Source organism: Polypterus senegalus, unplaced genomic scaffold (assembly GCF_016835505.1).
Source record: "Polypterus senegalus isolate Bchr_013 unplaced genomic scaffold, ASM1683550v1 scaffold_3419, whole genome shotgun sequence".
Taxonomy (NCBI): domain Eukaryota; kingdom Metazoa; phylum Chordata; class Cladistia; order Polypteriformes; family Polypteridae; genus Polypterus; species Polypterus senegalus.
Window position 1 is genome coordinate 1 of NW_024380578.1, and position 12,500 is coordinate 12,500.

Below are 12,500 nucleotides of genomic sequence, written 5' to 3' on the forward strand. Positions count from 1 at the left end.
TTCATTACAATGAAATATTTTTTAGGTCCCTGGCAGTTCGTTGTAACAGAATTTTACCTGTAGTACTTTTACAAGAGACCCACTTATTAGGCAAGAATCAGTTTCGACTGCACAGATTGGACTGGCCAAATATTCTATTCCAGCTTAACAAAGAAAACTAGGTGTAGGAATTCTTAACATAAAAAAGTCTCATTTGCAGTACAAGATGTCATATATGATCCTGAATGCCATAACTTGCATTTATTAGGGAACAAAGCAGAGAATATAAAGAAGTAGTGCAGGAATTTATTTCTATTGCAGACCAAGCCTGTGTATATTCATCTATTTGTGCCCAGGTTTTTATAGCTTGTATGTTTGCTGCCCAGTAATAAAACTGAAAGTTAGGTAGAGCCATGCCACCTTTTGCCTTAGGTCTTTGTAGGGTCAATCTTTGGATACATGGATGTTTAAGGTTCCAAATAACTAAGGTTATGGTTCAATCTAATTGCTTAAAGAATGATTTATTCATGTATATTGGAATGTTTTGAAATAAAAAGAGAAGCATAGGAGGGATATTCATCTTAACAATGTTAATTCTTCCAGCAAGAGTGAGATGAAGGATTGACCAGCTATGCAAGTCTTGGTTATTTTTTTTCCATAGAGACGGCAACATTTTGTTGATAAAGAGCTTTATGTTTACTTGTGATATTTTCCCCTAGGTCAGGGGTCCTCAATCACAGTCCTGGAGGGCTGCAGTGGCTACAGATTTTTGTTCCAACCCAGTTGCTTAATTAGAAAGCAATTCTTGCCAATAATTTAATTTCATGGCTTGATAGTGCTATAACTCTGCTATTTCAGGTAATTCGCATATCCGAGTTTCTTCTCCTTTCTAAGGATATCATCTATTTGATTTGAAGGCTAAAATGGATGAGTAATTCTCAGCCCTTCACTTTTTTCTCTGCGCTCTCCTTCCAAGTATTTAATTAAACCCAATAGTGCATGATAAATACTCACAGGTGTAAATGGTAACAAGCTAAATGGAGAAATGCTGGTTTCTTTTGTCATTTCCATGTTATTGCTAATTAGGAACAATTAAAAACCAAGAATACAGCTGCTTAAGACTAAAATAAGCAATAAGGGTTCAAAATCTTAACAAGTGAGACAACTAAAGTGAAGCAGAAGTGTTACTGGAGCAGTAAGTGCTTCTTATAAGCAAATGGGTTGGAGCAAAAACCTGTAGCCACTGTGGCCCTCCAGGACCGTGATTGAGGACCCCTGCCCTAGGTAATTAAACTGATCTGCAATAATAAAAGGGAAGGTGTCCAATCTATGCTTGAGAATTCACTGGAAAGAGCACACTTTTATTCAAATTAATTCTGAGACCAGAGATCTTTTGAAATTCTGTAAGTGCTGTTAAGACTGCAGGCACAGTATTTTGTGGGTCTGATATATACAAAACCATATCATCTGCATATAGAGAAATTCTCTGTTCAAGTCCTTCTCTGATAATCATTGCGACAGTGAACTGCCAGTGGTTCAATGGCGATTGCAAATAGCAGTGGTGACAAGGGGCATCCTTGTCTGGTACCACTTTCTAGTTTAAAGTAGTCTGAATTAATGTTATTAATACAAACTGAAGCTTCTGGATTGGTATACAGTAGTTTGATCCATGCACAAATGTTCAGGCCAAACCCAATTTCTCTAATGTAGAGAAAAGGTAGTTCCATTCAGTCATATCAAATGCTTTTTCTGCATCCAACGATAATAATATCTCCGGGGTGTTTGACTTTGCAGGTGAATATATACATTAAACAGGCTTCGGAGATTGGAAGCTAAGTGTCAGCCTTTAATAAATCTAATCAATAACATTTTAGAATAAGCATTTTAATTGAGGAAACAGATTCCCTCCCCTCTTTTTTCCTTTTTTATTTTACTAGTTTTATTCTGCTGGCCTAGCTCTCTTTCTCATGGTGGGGTTGATTTGTTTTGAACCAAGTCTTATAAAACTTGACTTATTTGTATGGAATGTTATTTTTTATTAAAATCAATAAATCCAAAATAAAATAAATAAATGTGTGCCACTGAAGTCTCATCATGGTGTAAAAAAGAACTTGAGACAAAGGAATTCTTCAATCTTTAGTGAATACTAAACCAGGCAAATATTAAACATCATTACTGATTTGTACTTTTTAATTCAACACTAATATTGTTCGTAACCTTTCAGCTGGGGTAAAGACAACAAATACATTATCAAATGCATTTCTGGATGTTCATGTTACTTAAGATGAAAGTAATAACCTGTGTAACAAATACATCTATACCTTGTATAGCTTTCCCCCTTCAAAAATACTAAAAAACGAAAACTTATAAGGGCATAAGTTTATTCAATTAAATTTGCTCTTGCCAGCTCCCTACCTTGCAGCATCTTCAAACTGTACACACATATACACACACACACACACATCAAGACAGACAAGCACATATTCCCTCACTTAAACAAATATCCAATTTAAGACATAAGACATTTTGGAAAAGCGTAAAAGAGTTGGTTCATAATGAATGTTTCCTTGAGCAATTAATTTCTTAAGATTGTGCCCTTTTATCGAAAAAAATTTAAACAATATCAGTTTAGCTTTATGTTTTGTGTTATTTGTTTATTGGTAATCTTGTAAAACCCTTATTTGTTTCTAGAAAAACAGTCACCTGAGACAGAGAAAGTGAAGAAGTTTAATTGGAAATATGAACACAGAAGCACATAATCTATTTTTCCACATTTGGAAGTCACTGGGCAGCTGCAGAATGAAAAGTTAAATCTCGAATTACAGCATACCAACTTGGTGTGATCAACGAGTCACTTTTGTAGGTAACTCATCAACAAGAGCTTATGATCTACGAGAGGATCAATCTTAAGTGCAAATATCTTCTCAGAATGTTCCATAGGACAAGAGTATGCCATTCGCTGCATGTATTCTTAATATAAAAGCTTTCATTTCACCTGAATTAGGATGTTGCTTTAGATAATATTACACAACTAATTTTCGGTGCCACAATAACCTTTCTCATATTCTTTTACTTCTGGAATGGCCGATTGATGCACCACATCAAAAAAGGTTTAATACTTGTTAAATCTGTGTAAGGTCACAGCACAGATTAATGAAAAACAAAATCAAGCTAATTATTTTCTAGTAATGTCACACAGATTTATATAGAGAAACTGATGCCTGCTTTTTTGAACACTTTGTTCTGAAGCTCAGGGGATATTATATATATATATATATATATATATATATATATATATATATATATATATATATATATATATATATATATATATATATATATATGCACTGATGAGAGCTGAAGTTTGTAAGATTTACATAAGTTAAGGTTAGTCTGAAACCTTTTCTGATAAATGTATGCAAGATTCATAAAAGTGGCCTTATACATTCTAAAACTTAAGAGGTTCAAAGCATGCACTGATATACTGTAAAAATATTTTGTTTTAACAGAAATTTTGCTATAATGAATATGGGGGAAAATACGTATACTATTGTGACCAGGGTCACCAGCAATTCACACGGCAGCAGCACAATGGCAGCTCCATAGCTGTTTTGCTGCATCTGGTAAACAGTAAACCGAGGCCAAAGCGATTAATTGTCCTCTGCAGGATCAGGCTTACCGCACAACGTGCTTGATGCATGATGTTTAGAACATTTAAAACTGGGCTGTCAACCTGGTCTTCCTCACACTCTTCTGTTCTGCCACAGTGGTGATTCTGAGCTGCTGGTGTTCCTCTAATCTGAAAATGGGAGCTAAAGCAGGACAATTGACCATGTGTCGCAGCTCCTATCTTGTTTGTTTGAGTCCTGAAGTTATAGCTCCTATTTTGAATGAAGACTTGAGACTGTGCATGCCTTTTCTATACAGTAATAAATTGCCTGTATTTTCTTTGGAAACCTGGTCTCACCTTCATGTCTCATGTGCAACACTGTGATCAAAGCTTTACGATACCTGTTAAAAAAATCTGCGCTTCTAAAACTGCAAAACCTATTTTATTTGAAAATGAGATGATAGGTGTAACTTTTTTTAAAAATAGAAATACAGGTATGAATACAGAATGAAAATGAGATGAACGATGCAACTTTTTTTTCCAGAGTTGTTAATCGCAAAGAAAACTTTGAGAAACTCTAACTGTACAGCGTTTGCACATGACACAACTACCCACACAGATATTCGGTGGTGCACTTACTCAAATTCGGCTATACCTGTATGAGGTCACACCTACACTCTCGACGAGCCTCTCTGTAACTGCCAGAGACTGGAAATTTTGCAACAGACTGTCACTTTCTTTTGATCCAACAAGAAAGAGGCAGCCTGTTTCATGAGTCTCGAGAATCAGCAAAAGTACAGGTGTAGCATTAAGTATTTTTTAAATCGCTTTATCATCTTCGGTAGCAATTTCTATTCGAAAAAGCGTTTCTTATATTGAAATTTACACTTTATTAAAACAAAATCCGCTAAACTATATGTTGTATGAACCTTTATCCAGACCAACAAAAGTATTCATTATTCTGAAAATTTTGCTACTTTGGAATTTGCAACATTGACCTATACAATATAGTTAAGAAAAAAAAAAATATATTCCTCTTCCCCATAAACAGAATTACTCATTAAGAATACAATGATCTGCCTTTAAACCTTATTAAAGGAAAGATAAATACTTTAAAAGAAAATTACGAAACAAGAATTAACTAATAATTAGATACTAATATTATTATTTAGTTAATATATTAGTTAATATTATTAAAGCAAAAAATTTGTGTAAATTACTGAAATTCTGTGCAGTTGGAGTTTACCTTTGAAACAGTTCTTCTTTAGGTGAAACGTGACCTTTTTCTGCATTGCATTGCTCCTCATCCCCTGCACAAAATGAAACAAATTACAACTTATAAAAGCTTAACTTCAGCACAAACAAAGCTCATTAATATGAATTGTGCTCTCATTAACTAAACTATCACTTTACATTATGCACTACAAACTTTTCAGAATAAATAACACACTTAGAACAATAAAGATGATTTTGCTAAGTTACCTAATAACACATCCACAACCTTATATGTATATAAAAAAGCATTGTTATATGGGAAAGCTATATAAAGAGATCAAAGCGTATGTGAATCTAGGTATCTATATTTCTCAAATATGACTGCTTTAAGAATCAAAAACTATGTGTACAGAGCATTTATTTGAAGGTCTCTGAGACCTTCAAAAATCAACTTGAATGTTCAAATTCTAGAAAAAAGCCCGATCTAAATCCATTAAGTAGTTCTCTTATGAAAAGCAGACAGACATACAGACAGACAACGGATTTTATATTATTATACAGGCAGTCCCCGGGTTACGTACAAGATAGGGACTGTAGGTCTGTACGTAACCTGAATTTGTATGTAAGTCGGAACAGGTACATTATTTTAATAAATGCTATTGTCAACCGACTATAACCAAGTGCTCTACCAACAAATGATGGAGTTTCACCTCTCTCTGGCCTTTTTATTATTTCTACTTTATTTTTCATGGTGATACTTTTTCTCTTCTTTGCTTTATCACCAGCACTTGCATCAGATTTGTGTTTTAGAGAAATTCTTGAAGGGTGAAGACAAAAGGTTAAGATGAGCTCTTCTGCACAGCACTGTACACGCTATCACAGCAGGAAGGCACCGTCATCAACACGTCTGATGTATTGACAAGAGACAACTTCCAGCTATATGCGTAACAGTACAAGCAGGCTTGCTATTGAGAATGACAGGGGGCAGCGAGGGAGGATTCATAACTCGGCCACCACACAGTCACCTCCACTACAGTATGCTGCCTGCAGCATCCGCCAACTGAGAATGAACACCGTCCAGACAATGGCGGGTAAGTAAATCACCCCCATTCAACAGGCAGCCATCCAAGGCACACTACAATGCTACCCCCTGCCGCCCCGTTCACCCTCAATGACCTCCGTTCAGCCACAACTGTGTCACCGTTTGCAGCTTTACCAGCTGTCCACCGAGAACGAACGGGGCAGCCGTGTGTGCTGTGCGGGCAGTGAAACGCCCCCCTCCACTCCATTCTTCCTACGTCAAGTCAGGAGCAGTAGCTGCGGCGGCGTAGTGGGCACGCAGTGAACCATCATCCTGAACATGAATGATAGTTTTGGCCCCACTATGGACCACGGGTCACCGCCTGCCGCCTGGAGCTGCCCGAGAGACACTACACTGTGCGAGCAGCGAAATCACCCCCATCCAGCCTCCACAGGCTCAAGATGACGGAGCGCCAGTTGCTGAAGTGCATGAATTGCAGCTGCGGCCCCATTTGTAAGTCATAGGTCGATGTCTCTAACCTGGGGACTACCTGTATATAAATATATATAAATATAAATAAATAAATATATATATATATATAAATATATATATATATATATATATATATATATATATATATATATATATATATATATATATATATATACTAATAAAAGGCAAAGCCCTTACTCACTCACTCCCTCACTCATCACTAATTCTCCAACTTCCCATGTGGGTGGAAGGCTGAAATTTGGCAGGTTCATTCCTTACAGCTTCCTTACAAAACTTGGGCAGGTTTTATATCGAAATTCTACGCGTAATGGTCATAACTGGAAGCAGTTTTTCTCCATTTACTGTAATGGAGATGAGCTTCAACGCCGTGGGGAGTTTAGTGTGACATCATCACGCCTCCCACGTAATCACGCAGTACATAGAAAACCAGGAAGACCTCAAAAAGCGCTGAAGAAAACATGCATTATATAATTGAGAAGGCAGCTAAACAATAAGAAGCGGCGAGTAACATATACAACCATATTCATGAGTTCTGCTACTTGAAACAAAGCACGATGTAAACCTACACTTTAAATTAAGTTCATAGACAGGCTGCCGCTGGCGTTTGTAATTTAGTGCCTGCCCATATAAGGCCGTCCGTCATCGGCAATCCAATAGCAAACTGCCACGGGTAAATATTCACGGGTGAAGGACTGTGCTTATGGAGAGGAAGATGAGATGGTCAGGGTACTGTTTGACACAAACTCAGCTTAAACTAGAGAAAGTTTTAAGTGCCAGGACTAAGGTAACATTAAATACAGCCATGGACATAGCACGAGATGGCACCAGCACAGCTGGGAACCTTCGATGCATGTACACCGAGTGGCTCACGTGAACTGACGAGGGCACAGATAAAAGGCAACAGTTCCAAAAGCTGAACAAAACCAATTACACAATTGAAAAGGCAGCAAAAAATATGAAGCGACTCATACATACAAGCATATTCATAAATCCAACTACTGCGGAAACAAAGCACACGTTGGAAAAAGTCAATGTCCCGCTAAAGGAAGACAGTGTAAAAAAACCCATGCATGCAGTGTGTCAGGTCTCAGATAAAGAAGAAGACGAGCTGTTTATTGATGCAGTAAGAAACGAATCGATGAATGAAACCTGTCATCTTTACAACGATTGACAAACACGGAATGTAACTTGAACACAACACATCCTACAAATACGAACCTGATTGAAAGAAATAATGATAATCAAATCCTTGATGACAGCAACACTCAGTAACACTCACAAAACAAATACTGTATATTGACAGTCATGTTACGTTATTTTTAAAATGTTCCCTTTTCTTTTTCTAGCTTTTTTAACACACTACTTCTCCGCTACGATACGCGGGTATATATATATGTATATATGTATAACCCGATCTACATACTCGAATAATGGATACTTTATTCGCCATCAATGATTGTTTTGGTAAAGCCATACTCAGTGTATTCATTAGATGAACGGTAAAAAAGTAAGGGCGAGGGGAGGATGACTTATTGAGGCCTGCAGGCTGTAGTGCGCGTCAACTCTATGAATTGCGCGATCACATTTGAAAAAATATATCTTTTCAAGTTCTATTTAGTCCATATGTGTCAAACTCAAGGGCCGCGGGCCACATCCGCCCGGGCGTAATTATATCCGCCCCGAGATCATTTTATATACTGTATTATTGTTATTAAAGCCCGGGTATATAAAGCGCTGGTAACACAATAAAGTACAGATCCCATAATGCATCGCTTCAGCTGCCTTGCCGAACACTTACCGCGTTAATCAAGTCTACCTTAAGATGCTGCAAGTTATTGCGAAGCTAGCTCACACGATGCTGAAGAGAAAAGTTGATTCTGAAAATAGAGCCTTTAAAAACCGATGGGAGGCTGAGTATATGTTTACTGAACCCGTGTGTCTCATTTGTGGAGCTAATGTGGCTGTAATTACAGAATTTAATCTAAGACGGCACTATAAAACAAAACATCAGGGTAACCTGAAAGACCTGAATGCAATGCAGAAGATATAGAAAGCAGAAGAATTAAATAAGAATCTGACACTTCAGCGGACGTTTTTACCCGTGCACAATCACAAAGTGATTTCACTTGAGGCTGCTTTTATGGGAGACAAAACCACTTGCCCCACTTTCCCTGTTACCAAGTAATGTTAAACCAAGTCGTCACTACGGTGTTCCCAAATACGCACTTTGCTGATAAACTGAAGAACAAAAAAAGTCCGTCTACATGCGGCTCGAACCTTGTGCATGTTTGGTAGCACATATCTGTGTGAGAAGCTCTTCTCAGTGATAAAGACTAACAAAACAGCACACAGGAGTCGCCTCACTGATGAGCACCTGCAATCCATCCTGAGAATCTCCACAACACAGAACCTCACACCAAACAGAAATGAACCTGTTGCCAAAAAAAGATGCCAGACGTCCAGCTCTAAAATGACATATGAGCAAAGACAACTGAATGATTTGATTTGTTATTGCTGAAAGGAACACATTTTATTTATATTTCCAGGTTTTGTTATGCAGCATGTTCATATTTGAATTTGTATAATTTTGACAGGATATATTTTTATGGAGAGCAAAATCTTTTGGGATATTTAAAATCTAAGTTTATTTTTATAAAATATAAAATTACATAAGAGTAAAGACATTTGAATGTTTGTTCTTTTAATGTTTACTTTATTTCTAACTTGTATAATTTAGACAGGATATATTTTTATGGAGAGCAAAATATTATAAGTTGTTTAAGGTTTGAGTTGATTTATTCAGGAATAATATTCCTGTCTGTTTTTACCATTCCTACCAAAGATATTTCTGTCGACTAAATAAAAATTCCTTCTATTTAAAATTTAAATAGAACTTGAACAAATACGATAGTTCATAATATCCACGCAGACTTGCACGTAAGAGCGGGTGTCATCCGTTTTAACAAACAGCGTATTGCACTGATACTGAAATAGCTGTGTGTGTATATATGTAGATATGTATGTATATGTATATATATGTTTATATATGTGTTTGTGTATGTATGTATATATATATATGTATTTGTGTGTATATATGTGTGTGTATGTGTGTATGTATATGTATGTATATATGTAGATATATATATATATATATATATTTATATTTATATATATATATATATATATGACAGCAACACTCATCACTCACAACAGTGACAAAACAATAACATTGACAATCATGTTACGTTATTTTCAAAATGTTTCCTTTTCTTTTTCATTGCTTCTTTAACACACTACTTCTCCGCTGCAAAGCGCAGGTATTTTGCTAGTAGTATATAATATATATATATATATATATATATATATATATACAGTATATATGTACATGTTTTTAATACTCACCACACGTTTATTTACAATATTAATAATGGTCACTCAGACCCAGTCAGTGCACATCACCCCAAACACTCAGTCCTGGCCATATATATATTATATACACACCCCTCCTTGAGCCCGTCACCTTATCGTGGTGGAGGGGGTTTGCGTGTCCCAATGATCCTAGGAGCTATGTTGTCCGGGGCTTTATGCCCCTGGTAGGCCACCCAAGGCAAACTGGTCCTAGGTGAGGGATGAGACAAAGAACGGTTCCAAACCTACAATGAAGAATAAAAACTGTGGACGACATTTTCCCTTGCCCGACGCTGGTCACCGCCCCCTCTGGAGCCAGGCCTGGGGTGGGGCTCGATGGCGGCGCCTGGTGGCCGGGCCTGCACCCATGGGGCTTGGCCAGGCACAGCCCGAAGAGGTAACGTGGGTCCTCCTTCCCATGGGCTCACCACCTATGGGAGGGGCCAAGGAGGTCGGGTGCAGTGTGAGTTGGGTGGTGGCCGGAGGCGGGGACCTTGGCGGTCTGATCCTCGGCTACAGAAACTGGCTCTTGGGACGTGGAATGTCACCTCTCTGAAGGGGAAGGAGCCTGAGCTAGTGCGCAAGGTTGAGAGGTTCCGGCTAGATATAGTCGGACTCACCTCGACGCACAGCTTGGACTCTGGAACCAATCTCCTTGAGAGGTGCTGGACTCTCTACCACTCTGGAGTTGCCCCCGGTGAGAGGCCGAGCAGGTGTGGGCATACTTATTGCCCCCACTTGGAGCCTGTGCGCTGGGGTTTACCCGTGGGATCCGAGAGGGTGGCTTCCTCCGCCTTCAGGTGGGGAAGGGTCCTGACTGTTGTTTGTATGCATATCGAACAGCAGTTTGGATTATCTACGCTTTTTGGAGTCTCTGGAGGGGGTGCTAGAGGGCATACCTTTTGGGGATTCCCTCGTTTTGCTGGGAGACTTCAATGCCCACGTGGGCAGACCTGTGAGACCTGGAAGGGTGTGATTGGGAGGAATGGCCCCCCCAGATCTGAACCCGAGCGGTGTTTTGTTATTGGACTTCTGTGCTCGCCACGGATTGTCCATAACGAACACCATGTTCAAGCATAAGGGTGTTCATATGTGCACTTGGCACCAGGACACCCTAGGCCTCAGTTCGATGATCGACTTTGTGGTTGTGTCGTCGGACTTGCGCCATATGTCTTGGACACTCGGGTGAAGAGAGGGGCGAGCTGTCAACTGATCACCACCTGGTAGTGAGTTGGCTTCGATGGTGGGGAAGATGCCGGTCAGACCTGGTAGGCCCAAACGTGTTGTGAGGGTCTGCTGGGAACGGCTGGCAGAGTCCCCTGTCAGAAGTAGCTTCAACTCCCACCTTCGGCAGAACTTCGACCACGTCCCGAGGGAGGTGGGGGACATTGAGTCCGAATGGGCCATGTTCCGTTCCTCTATTGTTGAGGCGGCTGACCGGAGCTGTGGCCGTAAAGTGGTTGGTGCCTGTCGCGGCGGCAATCCCCAAACCCGTTGGTGGACACCGGTGGGGAGGGATGCTGTCAAGCTGAAGAAGGAGTCCTATAGGACCTCTTTGTCCTGTGGGTCTCTGGAGGCAGCTGATAGGTACCGCAGGCCAAGCGGAATGCAGCTTCGGTTGTTGCTGAGGCAAAAACTCGGGCATGGGAGGAGTTTGGAGAGGCCATGGAAAACGACTTTCGGAAGGCTTCGAGGAGATTCTGGTCCACCGTCCAGCGTCTCAGGAAGGGGAAGCAGTGCAGTGTCAACACTGTATATGGTGGGGATGGTGTGCTGCTGACCTCGACTCAGGACGTTGTGGGTCGGTGGGGGGAGTACTTTGAAGACCTCCTCAATCCCACTAACATGTGGGCGGTGCTCCGGGAGTATGGGGTACGGGACCCCCTGATAAGAGCTGTTCGGTCCCTGTACAACCAGTGTCAGAGCTTGGTCCCCATTGCCGGCAGTAAGTCAAACCCGTTTCCAGTGAGAGTTGGACTCCGCCAGGGCTGCCCTTTGTCACCGATTCTGTTCATAACTTTATGGACAGAATTTCTAGGCAGCCAGGGTGTTGAAGGGGTCCGGTTTGGTGGACTCAGGATTGGGTCACTGCTTTTTGCAGATGATGTTGTCCTGTTTGCTTCATCAGGCCGTGATCTTCAGCTCTCTCTGGAGCGGTTCGCAGCTGAGTGTGAAGCGGCAGGGATGAGAATCAGCACCTCCAAATCCGAGACCATGGTCCTCAGCCGGAAAAGGGTGGAATGCCCTCTCAGGGTTGGGGGGGAGATCCTGCCCCAAGTGGAGGAGTTTAAGTATCTCGGGGTCTTGTTCACGAGTGAGGGAAGAATGAATCGTGAGATTGACAGGCGGATCGGTGCAGCATCCGCAGTGACTCTGCATCGGTCTGTTGTGGTGAAAAAAGAGCTGAGCCGTAAGGCAAAGCTCTCAATTTACAAGTCGATCTACGTTCCTACACTCACCTATGGTCATGAGCTATGGGTAGTGACCGAAAGAACGAGATCGCGAATACAATCGGCTGAAATGAGTTTCCTTCGCAGGGTGTCTGGGCTTTCCCTTAAAGATAGGGTGAGGAGCTCAGTCATCCGGGAGGGGCTCAGAGTAGAGCCGCTGCTCCTCCGCATCGAAAGGAGTCAGATGAGGTGGCTCGGGCATCTGATCAGGATGCCTCCTGGACGCCTACCTGGTGAGGTGTTCCGGGTACGTCCAACCGGGAGGAGACCCGGGGAAGACCCAGGACACGCTGGAGGGACTATG

The 12,500-nt window shown here is 40.6% G+C and overlaps 1 long non-coding RNA gene across 1 annotated transcript in view; it reads right to left on the reverse strand.

The window, feature by feature from the left end:
• Nucleotides 1-4,833: 4,833 nt before the first annotated feature.
• Nucleotides 4,834-12,500, reverse strand: part of LOC120520252 — a 64,195-nt gene continuing 56,528 nt past the window's right edge. The window contains exon 3 of the long non-coding RNA XR_005631799.1: nucleotides 4,834-4,899. This is a non-coding gene — a long non-coding RNA (uncharacterized LOC120520252). The remainder of the gene's footprint in view (nucleotides 4,900-12,500) is intronic.